This window comes from Aquarana catesbeiana, linkage group LG05, assembly GCF_042186555.1.
Source record: "Aquarana catesbeiana isolate 2022-GZ linkage group LG05, ASM4218655v1, whole genome shotgun sequence".
NCBI classification, from domain to species: Eukaryota; Metazoa; Chordata; class Amphibia; order Anura; family Ranidae; genus Aquarana; species Aquarana catesbeiana.
Window position 1 is genome coordinate 236273096 of NC_133328.1, and position 20151 is coordinate 236293246.

General features: G+C 46.6%; 1 long non-coding RNA gene across 1 annotated transcript in view; it reads left to right on the plus strand.

Moving 5' to 3' along the window:
• LOC141145862 (uncharacterized) overlaps window positions 1-20151 on the plus strand; it is a 229980-nt gene that overhangs the window by 125304 nt on the left and 84525 nt on the right. The gene's annotated exons all lie outside the window — the stretch shown is intronic.

Genomic DNA, 20151 nt, shown 5'->3' on the forward strand with positions numbered 1-20151 from the left:
TCCGGGAGGAGAATCAGCAAGACAATAGCGTATACTAATTCGCAACTGTCACACAACTGGGTGGGCTCAGGGCCCCGAGCCCACCCTTTTTTGAAGCCATGTGCTTCTAAAAAAAAAAAAACCTGCATTGGAATCCATGCATCTTGGGCCCTACATGTAGATTAGGGGCTAGATGCATGGATTAGGGGCCCCTGCGCCTCTTATGGACGGGCCGCCACTGGATGCCACTAAACTAGTTGTGTTCCTTAAACAATTCTTGAATCATTTTTGCAGTGTACCAGGGCATTATTCTGCTAAAAGAGGCTACTGCCATCAGGGAATTCTGTTTCCATGAAGGGGTGTACTTGGTCAGCAACAATGTTTAGGTAGGTGGTACATGTCAAGTAACATCCACATGAATGGCAGAACCCAAGGTTTCCCAGCAGAACATTGCCCAAAGCATCACTCTGCCTCCACTGTCTTGCTTTTCTTCCCATAGTGCATCCTGGTGCCATCCCTTCCCCAGGTAAGTGAGGCACACGCACCCGACTATGCACATGATATAAAAAAAGGTGATTTATCAGACCTGGCCACCTTCTTCTATTGGCCTGTGATCCAGTTGTTTTGCTCACATGTCCATTGTAGGTGCTTTTGGCTGTGGACACAGGTCAGCATGGGCATCAGTGGTGGCAGGTGGTATATTTTTTGGGGGGGAGGGGGCGGAAAACAATGCACCCACAACCACCCCCCCCCACAGACATTCGGTTGGGTCACCCGCACCCCTCGCCACCCCCCCCTTGGTCAGTCACCAGCCCTGCACTTACCCCATCCAAGTCGTGGGCAGCGCTCCTTGGCAACTCCGGGAGGCTTCCGCCGTGCATCTCCTCCCTCCTCCTCCTAGACGGCCAATAGGATCGCCTCTCCTTACGGCCAATCGGGTGACGGATTACAGGTCACGCTTCCTAATTGGCTGGGAGGAGAATCAGGAAAACAATAGTGAATATTCATTCACTATTGTCACACAAGTGGGTGTGCTCGGGGCACCCTTTTTTTGAAGCCTATTAGAGCCTCTGCCTTCTAAAAAAAAAACCCAATTGAAATCCATGCGTCTGGCGCCCTGCATCTAGATTAGGAGGCCAGACGCATAGATTAGGGGGGTGGCGTTCCTGCGTCCTGCAATACAGGGCGCCACTGATGGGCACCCTGACTGGTCTGCAGCTACATAGCCCCATGCACAACAAACTGCAATTTTCATTTGTTCTACTTTCAGCACATCAACTTCGTGGACAACATGCTTACTTGCTGCGTAATATATCCCACCCACTTTCAGATGCCATTGTAACAAGATCATCAATGGTTATCACTTTAGTTGTGAGTTATCTTAATGTTATAGCTGAATGTCTAATAGGAATAGCATGAAAACTGTTGCACAGCTTTCATGAATTTGGCCCAGGACATTCTAATACATTCATAACACATGTAGCGCTGCCCTCTTAAGCATAGTTGCCAACATTGTAAAAAAATTTATAGGGACACTCTTTTGTCTGTAGGCGGACTCTTATCATAATCAGGGGGTGGGGCATTCATTTTAGGGTGTGGTGTATAGGAAAAAGAATATGGGCGTGGTTTAAACGCAACAGTGGGCGTGGCTTAAAAGGGCGTGGCTGAAATGGGGTGTGGTCCGAGTCTGAGATGAACTAGGGATGGAGGGAAAAAGAAAGAAATAGGCAGGGAAGGAGAGAGAAGGAAGGAAAGAAGGAGGGATGGAGGGACAGCAGACCCAGATTCTATACCACAGTAGAAATATATGTATTCCAGAAAGTTTAACAATCAGCAGATAAAGATACTCCAAACACCTGATGTTAGCACTTCAATCATCCCGGCACCATGGTTGTTATGGTGTCAGGATGATTGAAGAGCATTTTTTCTATTATTACATTGTAATATAAAATGAAATAGTTCAACTCACCATAATGCCGAATCAGTGGGAGCCCTGAGCATGTCACTTGCCATGTCGCCTGCCACCAGGTGCCATCAGGTTTCCCCAGCAGAGTCCCTCCTTACATCAGGCATTCCCAGCAGAGTCCCTCCTTACATCAGGTGTCCCCAGAGGAGTGCTTCCTTACATCAGGCGTCCCCAGAGGAGTCCCTCCTTACATCAGGCATCCCCAGAGGAGTGCCTCCTTACATTAGATGTCCCCAGTGGAGTCCCATCTTACATCAGGTGTCCCCAGTGCAGTACAGTCCCTTGGCTCTGCCTCTAACAGACTGGTGTGCCAAAATCGGTTTCCCCCAGAAAACTTGTTTCCCCTGGCTCTCGGCTGAGATTGGATCTCCGCCCCTCCAGCTTCCAGTCCAGATCCTCCTAATCTCCGCCCCTCCAGCCCTCTGCACTGGAGCTCCTGCCACTCTCCCTTGCAATGTTATTCGGCCGTCTACCGCCCCCGCCCCCGTGCGTGCCCCTGGTTTTCATGGGGGAAAACTGTCTCAGTACAACACCATGAAAACAGGGGGTGCGCACGGGGGCGGGGGCGGTAGACGGCCGAATACCATTGCGAGGGAGAGTGGGAGGAGCTGCAGAGCAGAGGGCTGGAGGGGCCGGGTTCAGATCTGAGCCGAGAACCAGGGGACACAGGAAAGAGATCTCGTGGCAGCGGCCATATTTTTGCAGCCAGAAGCATCTCTGGTGCCAAAAACAGTCCTCCGAAGCCGTCACAATTAAAACTGGGATTGTCCCAGGAAAATTGGGACTGTTGGCAAGTATGCTTGAGGGTCGCAAGATAAATCAGTACCCCCCTGGTTGCCCCGACCCTGTGAGTCCTCTGCCACCTCTGCCACCCTGGGTTCATACATTTTTTTTCTCTTTCCTCCAAATGACAGCAAAGAAAAAGTAAATACACCAGAATTGATTAAATCAGCAAAATGTTCTTCATGAGATGGAAGGAAAAGAAACTAGAGAGTCAACTCAAGTTTACACTTTAAAATGTTGTTTCCTACAGGAATGTATCAGATTCAAACATTAAACAGTAAACACTAAAATCTCTGCGCTCAACCAAGCGCATATAGTGCGAACAGGCTACAGGAGAGCAGAGGAATGGCTATCATGAGTGTCAGACCCCTCTCTACTGCTCCTTCACACATAAATGCAGAACAGTAAACAATAAGTACAACTTTTAGCAAAGAGAACTGTATTGCAATTCAGTCTGCTCTTTCTGAGAGTTCTTGGTGAATTATAGCTATATGAGTATCAGTAAAACAAATCCCTAAAGTGGGGAGAGAGGTAAAAGTGTTGCTGTGTGGCAGTCCGGTTGATCTTTAGCTAGCCCTTGATGTTTAATTACATGCAAGGAAACTTTGGATGGCAAAGTAAAGCAACTGACTTAATAAGTTGTGAATAAACAGCATACAATCTTCCTGTGTAAATTAAACTGTAACTGGATTCACAGTGATCACCGACTTAAAGATGTTATTTTCTGTGGAACTACAAGCAACAGCAGAGCAATAGAAATATGTGCGTATACAGTGTCTATGATGTTTGGTCTAGATTGGGCATCACTAAATGGCGGACCAAGGGCCAAATGCGGAGCGCGTCTCTCTCTCATGCAGCCTGCCGTGGTACTGCCATTTAAGAGCCTTTTCTTCTCTTTGCCTTCGCTCTGTAATCCTCACAGAGCCGACAGCGGGAGGCGGGATAGTTCTGGATGGAGTGCTGAGCTGCCCAAGGTTAGCAAGCAAGTTATTGGCTGCTAGGATGAAGGGCAGTCCTAGCAACCAATCACCATCTTGCAGCACCCGCCCTCCATCCAGACATGCTGTACCTCCCTCCGATCTCCGCTCTGTGTAAGGTAAGACAGTGAGGGAGGGGGCGAAGTTACACGGGATGAGGACACTAATGTGACAGCCTGAAAAAGTTGTGAGAATGTGTGTGCTGAAGACAGTGATATTTGGGGCTGATGAAATTAAAGTTGGAGGAGCCTGAGGAGGGGGGGGGGGCTGAGGACTGTAATGTGGTGGGCTGACTGTAATGTGGGGGGGAGGGCTGAGGACTGTCATGAGGTGGGGACTGTGATGTGGGGGCGCTGAGGACTGTGATGTGGTGGTGGTGGGGGGGGCTAAGGACTGTGATGTGAGTGGATGAGGACTGTAATATGGGGGGGGGGCTGGGGTTATTAAAGTGGGGGCTGAAGACTGTAATGTGGGGGGCTGAGGACTGTAATGTGTGTGGGGGGGCTGGAGACTGTAATGTGGAGGGCTGAAAACATTAAAGTGGGGGATGAGGATTGTAATGTGAGGGGACTGAGAACTGTAATGTGGGGGGGCTGAGGTCATTAAAGTGGGGTGCTGAGGACTGTAATGTGGGGTGGGGGAGGCAGAGGACTGTGATGTGGGGAGCAATGTGGATAGTAATGTGGGGTGGCTGAGGACTGTAATGTGGGGGGGAGGGGACTGAGGACAGTAATGTGGGGGGATAATGTAAATAGGGGCAGGGGACAGTACTGACAGGGGGTTGATGTCAAGGAAGTGTGATAACACTATTGTGAAAGGGGTGGACAGGGATGATGTGAAGGTGGATGTCATGAACAGGTGTGACCAGGTTGTGTGGAGTGCAAAGAGGAAACCAAAACGTATGTAAAGTGAATAAGAATAATGTTTATTTAAGTTAAGTGATATAAATAAGTAAACACCCCAAATACAAATAGTGCTCAACCAACCAACAGAAACCCACAGACAACAGATAATATATACAGCCAAAGGGAAGTACCAAAATCAAACACGTTAGCCAGGCCAGGGTCATACACAGGGGATCAGCATCTGAACTGAAGGGCAGGATAGGAGAGGGAGATAATGGATGGGATCAGGCTTACAAGGGAACTGGAACACAGGATGGACAGGATCAGGATAGGATCGGGTACAGGCTCAGGTTCAGATACAGGTTACAGGGTTCAGGGTTCAGGTCCCAGGTACAGGTCAGGGCGCAATGAAGAAAGATACCAAGGCAAGCATGTGAGGGCTTGCCGGGTATTTATGGGACTGCCGGTGATTGTCCTCGTGTAAAACCTGAGCGCAGGGAATGTTGTCTGCTCCATACTGCCAGGATCCATCTGCTGGTGGATGTCAGTACTGCGGCCCAATGATGTCATCACACCAGCAGGGAAAGACTCTCCTGACAGTTCTAAACTGCCAGGAGACACCTGCTGGTGGACCTCAGTACTGCATGCCAAATGATAGAGCTTACCAGCGGACGGACCCTTTCCTGACAGTACCCCCCCTTAAAGGAGCAGCCTCCGGACGCTCCAACTAGTTTTAATTGTCCATAGTCTTTGGCATCGAGCAGAACGGTGGAAGAGAGTACTTCAGGCTGGTCATCGGGCACATCCGGGCAGACAGCGGGCACTTCAGGGCAGACAACAGGCTCCGGGTCATTGAGCTGGGCAGAGGGCTCCCTACTGGCAAGCTGTGTAACAGGCACTGACTCGGCAAGCAGAGTAACGGGCATCGGTTTGACAGACTGGGGCACCAATATCAAGACAACAGGCTGGAAGGCAGGCACCAAGACATCAGGCTGGAAGGCGGGCAACGAGACATCAGTCTGGAAGGCAAGCACCAAGACATCAGGCTGGAAGGCAGGCAACGAGACATCAGGTTGGAAGGCAGGCACCAAGACATCAGGCTGGAAAGTAGGCACCGAAACATCAGACTGGAAAGCGGGCACATCAGACTGGAAAGTGGGCGCATCAGACTGGAAAGCAGGCACATCAGACCGGAAGGCAGGCACATCAGACTGGAAGGTGGGCATATCGGGCTGGAAGGCAGGCGCATCGGACTTGAAGGCAGGCACTTTGGACTGGATAGCGGGCACAGAGACATCAGACCGGGCAGCAGGTACTGGAACTTCAGACTAAGCAACAGACACAGGCGCTGGCACATCAGGCAGAACAGCAGGTGCATCGGACTGGATAGCAGGTACTGGGACTTCAAACCGGGCAGCCGGTCCTGGAACTTCAGACTGGGCAGCAGGTACAGGCGCTGGCACAACAGGCAGAACAGCAGGTACTGGCACAACAGGCTGAACAACAGGTACATCAGACTGGACAGTAGTCACTGGAGTGTCAGACTGGAACATGAACACTGGGATATCAGGCTGAGCAGCAGCCACTGGGACCTCAAACTGGACAGCCGGCACAGGCATTGGCACAACAAGCTGAGTAGCAGACACTGGCACATCAGGCTGGGCAGCAGACAGTGGCACATCAGGCCAGGCAGCAGACAGGAACACATCAGGCTGGGCAGCGGACAGGAACACATCAGGCTGGGCAGCGGACAGGAACACATCAGGCTGGGCAGCGGACAGTGACACATCAGGCTGGGCAGCGGACAGGGACACATCAGGCTGGGCAGCGGACAGGAACACATCAGGCTGGGCAGCAGACAGTGGCACATCAGGCTGGGCAGCAGACAGTGGCACATCAGGCTGGGCAGCAGACAGGAACACATAAGGCTGGACAGCGGACACTGGCACAACAGGTTGAACGGTAGGCACATCAGACTGGTCGGCATGTATTGAAACATCGGAGTGGAACATGGACACAGGAACATCAGATTGGGGCACAGGAGCTTCAGGCAGAGACACTGGCTGGATAGCAGGCAGAGGTGTGGCAGAATCAGGTGGGTTATCAGGTTCAGCTGGCATGCAAGCAGACTGGAGCAGGTTGGTTGGTGTGGAAGCAAGTTGGGTTACTGGCAGGATCGTGCGAGTGGGGAAGAACTTCCGTTTCTTCTTTGGCTTAACTGCTGGAGATCTGTAGGTGGCTGTAGGACTGTAGGTAGGAGGTTAGGCATACTGAAACGAAGGGCAGAGATATGGCAAGGAAGGGGGAACAGGGGCCAGAGGAAGTTTTAGTAGAGAAGAGGCATGTGGGTTAAAGGCAGGATAGGTGCAGGAAGTAGAAACAGGGTATTGATACTTGGTGGGGAGCAGGGTATATTGGACTGCAGCTGAGGTTTCCAGGGGTGATGGGAGAAAGGACGTCTGAGCAGGCAGGTGTTTAGTAGCAGGTCTAGGTTATGGAGAGCTGACAGAAGCTGGGCATAACAGATCTGACCATGCCTGAAGTACAGGTACCACAAAAGTGGACTCACATACCCTCTGTCTGCCCAGGGACTGCACTTCATCTATACAATCTTTCAACAACTGTTTGGGACAAACCGAATTGTGCTACAAAAAGGATGCAGAGTCATCCTCCAACAGCCATACTAAGGACGCAACCTGGTTAATGCTGAAGGGGGGAGAAAAGTCATCATGGCTCTTTGGGATACAGGGCAGAGCCAGCTCTGTACACATTCCAATCAAAGGCTGAACATCCTCAAACAGTATACTGCCCTGATCGACAACAGAGTGAGCTGAATGGATAATCTCCAGCAGATGATCACTGGACCACCCTTTCAATGTCTAGCGGAGATATTCGGAACTCTCTGTTGCCAGCAGAGCATAATAAACAATTATATCCGAATTCACCCCAGCAACGTGAAACAAAACTGAGATAGTTCCCCTGTGCAGCCACTTCTGGTCAGAGATGGCCTTGGTATACTGTCATGAAAAGGTGTGACCAGATTGTGTGGACTGCAAAGAGGAAACCAAAACGTATGTAAAGTGAATAAGAATAATGTTTATTTAAGATAAGTGATAAATTCGTAAACACCCCAAATACAAATAGTGCTCAACCAACCAACAGAAACCCACAGACAACAGATAATATATACAGCCAAAGGGAAGTACCAAAATCAAACACGTTAGCCAAGCCAGGGTCATACACAGGGGATCAGCAACTGAACAAGGGCAGGATAGGAGAGGGAGATAATGGATGGGATCAGGCTTACAAGGGAACTGGAACACAGGAGGGACAGGATCAGGATGGGATCGGGTACAGGCTCACGTTCAGATACAGGTTACAGGGTTCAGAGTTCAGAGTACAGAGTACAGGTCAGGGCGCAAGGAAGAAAGATACCAAGGCAAGCATGTGAGGGCTTGCCGGGTATTTATGGGACTGCCGGTGATTGTCCTCGTGTAAAACCTGAGCGCAGGGAATGTTGTCTGCTCCATACTGCCAGGATCCATCTGCTGGTGGATGTCAGTACTGCGGCCCAATGATGTCATCACACCAGCAGGGAAAGACTCTCCTGACAGTTCTAAACTGCCAGGAGACACCTGCTGGTGGACCTCAGTACTGCATGCCAAATGATAGAGCTTACCAGCGGACGGACCCTTTCCTGACAGTACCCCCCCTTAAAGGAGCAGCCTCCGGACGCTCCAACTAGTTTTAATTGTCCATAGTCTTTGGCATCGAGCAGAACGGTGGAAGAGAGTACTTCAGGCTGGTCATCGGGCACATCCGGGCAGACAGCGGGCACTTCAGGGCAGACAACAGGCTCCGGGTCATTGAGCTGGGCAGAGGGCTCCCTACTGGCAAGCTGTGTAACAGGCACTGACTCGGCAAGCAGAGTAACGGGCATCGGTTTGACAGACTGGGGCACCAATATCAAGACAACAGGCTGGAAGGCAGGCACCAAGACATCAGTCTGGAAGGCGGGCAACGAGACATCAGTCTGGAAGGCAAGCACCAAGACATCAGGCTGGAAGGCAGGCAACGAGACATCAGGTTGGAAGGCAGGCACCAAGACATCAGGCTGGAAAGTAGGCACCGAAACATCAGACTGGAAAGCGGGCACATCAGACTGGAAAGTGGGCGCATCAGACTGGAAAGCAGGCACATCAGACCGGAAGGCAGGCACATCAGACTGGAAGGTGGGCATATCGGGCTGGAAGGCAGGCGCATCGGACTTGAAGGCAGGCACTTTGGACTGGACAGCGGGCACAGAGACATCAGACCGGGCAGCAGGTACTGGAACTTCAGACTTAGCAACAGACACAGGCGCTGGCACATCAGGCAGAACAGCAGGTGCATCGGACTGGATAGCAGGTACTGGGACTTCAAACCGGGCAGCCGGTCCTGGAACTTCAGACTGGGCAGCAGGTACAGGCGCTGGCACAACAGGCAGAACAGCAGGTACTGGCACAACAGGCTGAACAACAGGTACATCAGACTGGACAGTAGTCACTGGAGTGTCAGACTGGAACATGAACACTGGGATATCAGGCTGAGCAGCAGCCACTGGGACCTCAAACTGGACAGCCGGCACAGGCATTGGCACAACAAGCTGAGTAGCAGACACTGGCACATCAGGCTGGGCAGCAGACAGTGGCACATCAGGCCAGGCAGCAGACAGGAACACATCAGGCTGGGCAGCGGACAGGAACACATCAGGCTGGGCAGCGGACAGGAACACATCAGGCTGGGCAGCGGACAGTGACACATCAGGCTGGGCAGCGGACAGGGACACATCAGGCTGGGCAGCGGACAGGAACACATCAGGCTGGGCAGCAGACAGTGGCACATCAGGCTGGGCAGCAGACAGTGGCACATCAGGCTGGGCAGCAGACAGTGGCACATCAGGCTGGGCAGCAGACAGGAATACATAAGGCTGGACAGCGGACACTGGCACAACAGGTTGAACGGTAGGCACATCAGACTGGTCGGCATGTATTGAAACATCGGAGTGGAACATGGACACAGGAACATCAGATTGGGGCACAGGAGCTTCAGGCAGAGACACTGGCTGGATAGCAGGCAGAGGTGTGGCAGAATCAGGTGGGTTATCAGGTTCAGCTGGCATGCAAGCAGACTGGAGCAGGTTGGTTGGTGTGGAAGCAAGTTGGGTTACTGGCAGGATCGTGCGAGTGGGGAAGAACTTCCGTTTCTTCTTTGGCTTAACTGCTGGAGATCTGTAGGTGGCTGTAGGACTGTAGGTAGGAGGTTAGGCATACTGAAACGAAGGGCAGAGATATGGCAAGGAAGGGGGAACAGGGGCCAGAGGAAGTTTTAGTAGAGAAGAGGCATGTGGGTTAAAGGCAGGATAGGTGCAGGAAGTAGAAACAGGGTATTGATACTTGGTGGGGAGCAGGGTATATTGGACTGCAGCTGAGGTTTCCAGGGGTGATGGGAGAAAGGACGTCTGAGCAGGCAGGTGTTTAGTAGCAGGTCTAGGTTATGGAGAGCTGACAGAAGCTGGGCATAACAGGTCTGACCATGCCTGAAGTACAGGTACCACAAAAGTGGACTCACATACCCTCTGTCTGCCCAGGGACTGCACTTCATCTATACAATCTTTCAACAACTGTTTGGGACAAACCGAATTGTGCTACAAAAAGGATGCAGAGTCATCCTCCAACAGCCATACTAAGGACGCAACCTGGTTAATGCTGAAGGGGGGAGAAAAGTCATCATGGCTCTTTGGGATACAGGGCAGAGCCAGCTCTGTACACATTCCAATCAAAGGCTGAACATCCTCAAACAGTATACTGCCCTGATCGACAACAGAGTGAGCTGAATGGATAATCTCCAGCAGATGATCACTGGACCACCCTTTCAATGTCTAGCGGAGATATTCGGAACTCTCTGTTGCCAGCAGAGCATAATAAACAATTATATCCGAATTCACCCCAGCAACGTGAAACAAAACTGAGATAGTTCCCCTGTGCAGCCACTTCTGGTCAGAGATGGCCTTGGTATACTGTCATGAAAAGGTGTGACCAGATTGTGTGGACTGCAAAGAGGAAACCAAAACGTATGTAAAGTGAATAAGAATAATGTTTATTTAAGATAAGTGATAAATTCGTAAACACCCCAAATACAAATAGTGCTCAACCAACCAACAGAAACCCACAGACAACAGATAATATATACAGCCAAAGGGAAGTACCAAAATCAAACACGTTAGCCAGGCCAGGGTCATACACAGGGGATCAGCAACTGAACAAGGGCAGGATAGGAGAGGGAGATAATGGATGGGATCAGGCTTACAAGGGAACTGGAACACAGGAGGGACAGGATCAGGATGGGATCGGGTACAGGCTCACGTTCAGATACAGGTTACAGGGTTCAGAGTTCAGAGTTCAGAGTACAGAGTACAGGTCAGGGCGCAAGGAAGAAAGATACCAAGGCAAGCATGTGAGGGCTTGCTGGGTATTTATGGGACTGCCAGTGATTGTCCTCATGTAACACCTGAGCGCAGGGAGTGTTATCTGCTCCATACTGCCAGGATCCATCCGCTGGTGGATGTTAGTACTGCGGCCCAATGATGACATAACACCAGCAGGGAAAGACTCTCCTGACAGTTCCAAACTGCCAGGAGACACCTGCTGGTGGACCTCAGTACTGCACGCCAAATGATAGATCTTACCAGTGGACAGACCCTTTCCTGACAGGGGACCTGAGGACACTCCTCAAGAGGGGATCTTGATCTGAAGGGGGAGAGGACTGTGATGTGCATTGGGGAGGACGCTGATATAAGAATGGGTTCAGATCTGTGCATGTGCATTAGGTGCACACGTAGTGGGTAGGTCAGCCCATTTTAATAGGCTGTACTACTGGCAATAAACAAGGAGAAAGAAGTCCTTGACCTTTTTTCCAAAATCATGCCGCACCAAGCCGAATGCTGCTGCAGAAACATGTGGTTTGGCACATGCGAAAATGTGGCGCGGGTATCCATATGCTATTCAGACCTCTGCTGGAAGAAATTTTAATTCAATACCCCTGGTCTAGATCCTTGGAACTAAAGATGATAAGGAGTGCAGGAGACAATGGTGCCTATATACAGTGTCCACCACACTGGAACAAGCGATGATGATGGTGATGATGATAGTGATGATGATCTAGCAGGAATGTAGCTCAAGGGATGACCGCCGGCCCCCACCACACCACGCCTGAACCAAATCTGATACCACTGCAGGATGGATGGGATAGGAACAGCCTCCAGGCTGCCGCCGAACAGCTAAGGGGAGCTTTCCACAGGTGTCCCTCCAGATATCCGCTGCATAATTCTGCCAGTGCAGACCGCGACTCAGCTGCAGCTCACTGTATCACAGATTCCCTGCACACAGATCCACGACAGGTTCCAAGAGAGCATGCCAGGCCTCAATCCATTCCTCTTATAGTCTCTCCCAGCAGTCTGCTCTTCTCCATCAGCCAGCTAGTATTTGTAGTTCCACAAAATTCAGCCAGAGGGTGAATCCCATCCATACGGACTACATATCCCAAGATGCTTTGCTCTGCCTTGTCTCTGATTAAGAAGGTAACAGGTCACCATCACACTCAGCACTAAAGAGGTCCCCCTGCAACAACGCCACACAGTGTCTCCTGATTGCAGGAATAGGTATATTTCCAGCTCCTGAATACATCCTCCCCCCACTTAAAATCATTGATCCCCAAAGAGGCAGCGATATTTCAACTATTTCTAGAAATAAAGGGATTAGTCAACTCTAACCAAAATTCAACAAATATTGACAAATAAAAGAACATCTGGGTAGCAGTGACCATAACATGATTTAATTTAATGTTAGCTGTAAGCAACAAACACATACGGGAGAGATAAAAACACTTACGTTTAAGAGAGCAAATTTTCCAAGGATGAGGGCTGCTCTCCAAGACTTAGACTGGGAGGGAATATTGGTATCAATGGACACAGAACAGAAATGGGAATTCTTCAAAAAGACTGTAGCAAACTCACTGCAAAGTATATTCCCATGGGCAATACATTTAAAGGCTAAAAATAAAACCTTTGTGGCTCACAACCAAAGTTAAAATGGCTATAAATAATAAGAAAAGATCTTTTAAAAAATATAAAAATGAAGGAACACTATCATTGTTTAAATGCTACAAAGAATATAACAGAATATGTAAAAAGGTACAAGACAGTAACTAGCTCTCCTAGGTTCACAACAAGGGGCCGTGCCACATCCAAAAAACTTATTCAAAGAAAAAAAGGGGTTCCCCTAAGTGGATTTTTCCGGTACTTGCACAACAAATATATAGAGTGGAAGAGTACAAACTCATATAAAGAGTAAAACAGTATTTTATTTAAAGATTCTCATGTGTTAAAAGCATTACAAGCATTACAAGCAACGAAAACATGTTATATAATGAACACAATTCAGAAGAATTTTTTGGGGGTGTGTTCCAATAAATGATGACACTTGTAGGATGGGACTCTTTTCAAGCCCAACGCGTTTCGGAGTACATTATATTTCAGTCCTTCATCAGGGGCATAATTGAAAAGAGGAACTCATCTGTTGTGTTATCGTTGCTTTCTTTAGAACAAATAGTAAAAACCAAGAGGGAAAAGCAAAAGATGCTTGGGAATAGAATGGCAGTTGGGTATAATTTACATATGCGAAATGCTGTTCTCTGGATACTCTACCACTGTACAGTAGTTCCCCAACTAGGGGTGTATAACATTTCACCTACCCTACCCGTCCCGGATGCGTGCTGGCCAAGGCGGTATACTGGAGCAAAGAAGGACAATCCTTCAGTCAGAGAATGTTTGTAATTGTCCAGCCACACATCCCAGCATCCGGCGGGTATAACGCCTGAGATATTATACCCGTCGGATGCTGGGATGCGTGGCTGGACAATTACAAACATTCTCTGACTGAAGGATTGTCCTTCTTTGCTCCAGTATACCGCCTTGGCCAGCACGCATCCGTGACGGGTAGGGTAGGTGAAATGTTATACACCCCTAGTTGGGGAACTACTGTACAGTGGTAGAGTATCCAGAGAACAGCATTTCGCATATGTAAATTATACCCAACTGCCATTCTATTCCCAAGCATCTTTTGCTTTTCCCTCTTGGTTTTTACTATTTGTTCTAAAGAAAGCAACGATAACACAACAGATGAGTTCCTCTTTTCAATTATGCCCCTGATGAAGGACTGAAATATAATGTACTCCGAAGCGCGTTGGGCTTGAAAAGAGTCCCATCCTACAAGTGTCATCATTTATTGGAACACACCCCCAAAAAATTCTTCTGAATTGTGTTCATTATATAACATGTTTTTTTTTTATAAATTTTTTATTTTTCAATAATTTTTCAACAAATATAAATCATCATAACAAAAAGTATAAGGAAAGGTCATGACAATTTACATATAAACAATCAAAATAAAATTAGTGCAAACATTGTATAGAAGCATAGTGAGGATATCTGTATAGATAGAAATCAGCTTCTTCCCGAATTGGAACATATATTAAGAGAGAAATAATTCCATACAGTATCTATGCTTCTATCTCAATTACATATTCAAAACACAAGGATGCTCAAGAGGACGTGTAAGTTGGAATCAAAAGGGAGCAGAAATGGAAGGTACAGAAGAAAACTTTGAAAATTTCGAATCATCCCAAGATTTCCAAATTTTTTCAAATTGGGGAGTTTTACCTTCAATTTTTGCTGTTAAATGTTCCATTTTACGCATATCTGTAATAATGGAGAGAACATGGTGTAAAGTGGGAGCGTTGGTAGAGAGCCAAAGTCTAGGTATGGCTCTTTTTGCTGCCAAAAGTACAAAGGACCCTAATCTCTGTAGTGGTTTAGGAATACCCGGAAAAGGTAGACCTAACAGGAAATGTATGGGTTTTAATGGAATAGATGTGGCGAAAAGTGACTGTAATAGATTTTGTATCTCAATCCAATACGTACCTAAGACATGACAGTCCCAGAAAATGTGAAGGTGCGTACCTACGGACCGTCCACATCTCCAGCACAAACTAGAAAGAGATGCATTTTGGGCAAGTAGCAACTCAGGAGTTTTGTACCAGAGAAATATTATCTTAATAGCGGTCTCCTTTTGTGCCACACATCTAGAAACTTTAAAAGCTGACTCCCAGATTTTACCCCAATCAATTAATGAAATTGATCTGTTTAGCATTTTGGACCATTTTGTCATGTATCTATGTATGGAGTCATTTAAAGGGGGTGTTGTCTGGAGTATTTTATATATGGATGAGATTAAGTTTGGTTCGTATGGGCCATTTGTACACAATAATTCAAAAGCAGTGGGATTTTCTAAAGATAAGGAGGGAAAGCAGGATTGGAAAAAATGTTTAATTTGTAAGTAGAAGTATTCTGTAGATTTCGGTAGGGTGTGTTTTTCTTTAAGGACTGAAAAAGGTAAAAGCTTATGTGTTACTGGGTGAACTAAATGTCGCAGCTGAAACATCCCCGCGTGTCTCCATGCAATTGTTCGCAGATATGATAATCCGTCCGGAATTTCTGGGTTAAAAAGGAAATTCTGGAGAGGGGAGCAGGGTAAGGAGAGGTGAAATTTGTCTCTACATCTTTTCCAGATTGATAGCGTAAAAAGCATCGGGGAGAGACACAGAGACCTTAGTTGGGGTATGAATTTCTTTGAGGAAGGCCATAATAGATAGCATGGATGTACTGGGGCAGTAATCCCCATTTCAATTTCGGCCCATTTATTTGCAGCCTTCCTTGAGGTCCATGTTGTCAATACTCTAAGATGAGAAGCATAGTAATATTTAATAAAATCGGGGGAGGCTAATCCACCTTTAGCTCTAGGAGAGAGGACTACCGATTGAGCAATTCTATGGGATGCATTGTTCCAAACAAAGTTAAGGCACTTTCTCTGGAGATTTCTCAACTGCGACATAGGGACTGGGACCGGAAGTGTTTCAAAAAGGTACAATAATTTGGGCAAAACCGACATTTTAAGAACGTTAATCCTACCTAGGAGGGAGATTGGGATGGAAGACCAATGTTGTAGGAGTTTAGCAATTTCTGCGAACATAGGAGGGAAATTGGCTTGATAAAGAGAGTGGTATGAAGGGGTAAGATGAATTCCTAAATATTTTAGTGAAGTCTGGCACCATCTGTATTTAAATCTGTTTTGTAAGGAGCTGAGTGTATCTGAGGGTATATTGATGGGGAGAGCTTCTGTTTTAGTCTGATTAATACAAAATCCTGATAAGGATCCGAATGTGGAGAGGGTTTCGTGTAAGAAGGGTAAATCTCGGGGTGTGTGATGGTGAGCAGAATGTCGTCTGCGAAAAGAGAGTGTTTGTAGTCCTGATGTCGTAGTGGGATTCCTCTAATATTAGGATGGGATCTAATAGCTGCTGCTAAAGGTTCTAGACTTAATATAAATAATAGGGGCGACAGAGGGCAGCCTTGTCTCGTACCATTACTGAGAGTAAATCGTTGCGAAATATAGGAGGACAGCTGGACTTGAGATGTAGGGAGGGAGTATAGGGTATGTAGAGCTCTTATAAAGGGGCCTGAGAATCCAAATCGGGATAGGACTGCGAACATGAAGGGCCAACTTAAATGGTCGAAAGCTTTTTGAGCATCTAAGCTCAAGACTAAGGTGGGACGTTTAGTTCTGTTTATTAGGTCTATCAGATCTATGGTTCTTCTTGTATTATCTCCAGCATGTCTCGAGGGTACAAATCCTACCTGGTCTCTGTGAATCATGAGCGTTAAAAGTGGGGATAATCTATTGGCTAATATCTTAGTGAAAATCTTGTAATCTGAGTTTAATAAAGCAATTGGGCGGTAGTTGTCGGGTAGTGCAGGATCCTTCCCTGGTTTAGGGATTACCGTTATATTGGCATGTAAGAATTGTGAATGCGGGATGGATCCCTTAAAAAAGGAGGAGAATAGGGATTGTAGATAGGGGGTTAAAATATGTGTAAAGGTTTTATAATAGATGTAAGGGAGACCGTCAGGGCCCGGAGATTTGTGGGTTGGAAGATTTTTAATCACCTCTCCTATTTCCTCCCCAGTAATCGGAGAGTTAAGGGAGGATAGATGGTCAGCAGAGATCCTTGGTAGTGGGAGGGAATTAAAAAATTTATCAAACTCTGATTGTGAGAATTGAGGATGTGAATCAGGACCTAAACAGTTATAAAGCCGCTTATAAAAATCTCCAAAGACCTTTGACATAGCTTTCGGACAGTATGTGGGGGTGCCGTTAGATTGTATCAGGTGGTCGGGTATAGATAGAAAGGGCCGTGGTTTTAATTTGTTCACTAGCATCCTATGTGGTTTGTTTGCATAATCGTAAAATTTTTGCTTAGCCCACAACATGGATTTAGAAATTTGATTCGTATCGAAAGACTTAATCCGGTCTCGGATTGAGATGACATTTCTCAGTTTTTCCACCGTGGGGGAGGTCAACAAAGTTCCTTCCGCTGTCTGCAGTTGGGTGATAAGATCCTTTTTGAGTTGTACAGAATCTTTCTTTAGGCGTGAGCCTATAGCTATGCATTCACCCCTAAAAAAGGCCTTATGGGCCTCCCACAGGGTGGAAATTTCCGGGACAGAACCATCATTAAGCTGGAAAAACTCAGTTAGTTTCTGCTGTAGTTGGGTTTGAGATAAAGGGTTTTTAAGCAAGGATTCATTGAGGCGCCAGTGGCAGGTTTTAGTAAAAGACTTTGTCAATAATACATTGAGTTCAATGGGTGCATGATCCGACCAGGTAATAGGATTTATATCAGAAGATACTACATAGGGCAATAGAGGGCCTGTAACAAGGAAGTAATCTAGTCTAGAATAAGACTTGTGGGGGTGAGAATAAAATGTATAGTGTTTTTGGGTCGGGTGTTTTATCCTCCAAGAGTCAAATAGATTATGGGATCTAACTAGTTTGCGAAAGGATGTTGATAGTTTCTTAGAGGAAGATTGTGGGGTGGTTTGGAATAGAGTTTTCCTGTCCCTGGTCGGGGACATGCACACATTGAAGTCGCCTCCCATGATCATGAAAGGCTGGGAGAAGGGTTGTAGTTTCTCAAAAACTTTTTCAAGGAAACTGATTTGTCCTACATTTGGTGCATAAATGTTAATTAAGGAAAAAGAGGTAGATAAGTGACTACACTTCAGGAATATGAACCTACCGTGAGGATCTAGGTAGGAGGAGAGTATTTTTATTGGGCTTGTGCGTTTAATAAGAATTGCTACTCCCGCTTTTCCAGAGGGATCAGAGGCAGTATATGCTACGGGGAAGTGTCTAGAGGCAAACTTAAAGGAGCCACTGGGCTTAAAATGGGTTTCTTGAACCATAATCACCTCTGCTTTGGATGATTTAAATTCTTTTAAGGCCTGCCACCTTTTGCCTATAGAATTCAATCCTTTAACATTACAAGAGTAAACTTTGAGGGCCATATTTGGCTAAACAAGAAAGTGCTAATGCAGTATAAAGACTGAGAGCATATAAATGAGCATCCTTAAAAAAAAGAACATTTGAAGACAAACATTGCTTACAATTGTTATATTGATGTAAGTACAACACTGAAAAAACATATATAGGTCAAAAAGAGCAAAAAAGAAAAAAAAAACCTGCATATGTAAACTCCAAAGGGAGTAAAAAAATTAGGAACTATATTGCATAAGAAGATGAAAAATGTTAAAAAAAGAAAAAAGAAAAAAGAATTTTTGAAGAGCCTGAGAAAAAATTTCAGGCTGCCCAGGCATAAGCCTTGGGTCATGAGGGGGGGCATGTTAGCCTGCAGGGTTTAATGGAGGAGGGGGGGAGGTGGGGAGATCCTCGTCTCTGTTTTTTGTAAAAAAAAAAATAAAAAAAAAAGGGAAAACAAACAGACAGGAGGAGCATAGGTATTTGGCATGTAATTATGAACAGGTAGATACATCTTAAGACAAGCTGGTGTATGTCAGAGAAGTATAAAAAAAAACAAAAAACGAAAAGTTAAAAAAAGGGGGGGGGGAACCCCCAAGAAGGCATCTAACAAAGACATCGGTGAGAGGTGTGACCTCTCAACAAAGTGACCCGACCACTGTGAGGTCACTAGGATAACCATGGTAAATATTATCTGGTCATGGAAAAATGGCCAGAAAAATTGAGAAAAGAAAAAATAAAAAAATAATAAGTCACATCAGGTTGGATATCTGTGACGATTGGCTCTTTGTGGGGTAGAGAAGTTCTTCTGGGATCTTCGTTGAACTGGGGTCCAAATTTTGGCTGGTGTGGTAAGTGGTTTGGGGTTCGGAGCTTGGGGTATAGAATCTTCCTCAGGCAGGGGGGGGAAGACCTAGATTGCGGATAAAGGCTTCACTTTCGTAAAGGTCTCTCAGGGAATGTTGAACACCATCTTTGGAAACGGTTAGGTGGAAGGGGAATCCCCAGCGGTATGGAACTTGATGGTTTTGTAGATGGGTAGTAACAGGACGGAAACTGCGCCTTTTGGCCAAAGTGATTGGGGAGAGATCGTTGAATATCTGGATTTTGTGTTGTTTATAGTCAATACGTGACTTGTTCCGCGTTGCAAGTGTGAGGGCTTCTTTGCTTTCGTAGAAGTGGAAGCGGACAATAATATCTCTGGGGTTGGCAGTAGGAGGAGGCTTTGGGGCCAGAGATCTATGCGCCCTGTCCATACGCCAGTCTATGTCTGGAATGTGTGGGGCTAAAGTAACGAATAGGCCTAAAAGGTAGGGACGTAGTTCCTTGTCGTTCACCGTCTCAGGGATTCCCCTAATCCTCAGATTCTGGCGTCTTTCACGGTTTTCCAGGTCTTCCTGTTGAAGTTGAAGTAGGGAGACTGTATGTTTCAGGTTGGAGTTGTCCTCTTCGAGAACATGTACATATTGGGTCAGTTCATCGAATTTGTTCTCCAATGTGTTGGTGCGTTCACCTAGTTGGTCGATTTCACCCCGTAACTCATGTGCTATTTTGCTCACTTCTTTAGCAATACTGCGGGTTAATTCGTGTAGTAATGAGTTCAACTTTGTGTCTAGGACAGCTACTGTTACTACATCCACGGGGTGATCGGGTGGAAGAGAGTGTTGGGAGTATTGAGACCTGTTATTATCTTGGTTCATGTCTTCCGGCCGAGTATGTGTATATAACATCTTTTCGTTGCTTGTAATGCTTGTAATGCTTTTAACACATGAGAATCTTTAAATAAAATACTGTTTTACTCTTTATATGAGTTTGTACTCTTCCACTCTATATATTTGTTGTGCAAGTGCTGGAAAAATCCACTTAGGAGAACCCCTTTTTTTCTTTGAATATGTAAAAAGGAAACCAGGGATGCAAAAATACAAAATGAACGGCACATTGCAAAAGATAGTAGGACAAACCCCAAAACATTCTTCAAATATAGTAATAGTAAAAAGGTCTGGTCTGAGTATGTAGACCCTTTACAAAATAATCTAGAGTGGGTGACTGGGGACAAAGAGAAGGCTAATTTATTAAATACTTTCTTCAGCTCTGTGTATACAAAGGAGCATGGGGGCTCTCATGTCCAT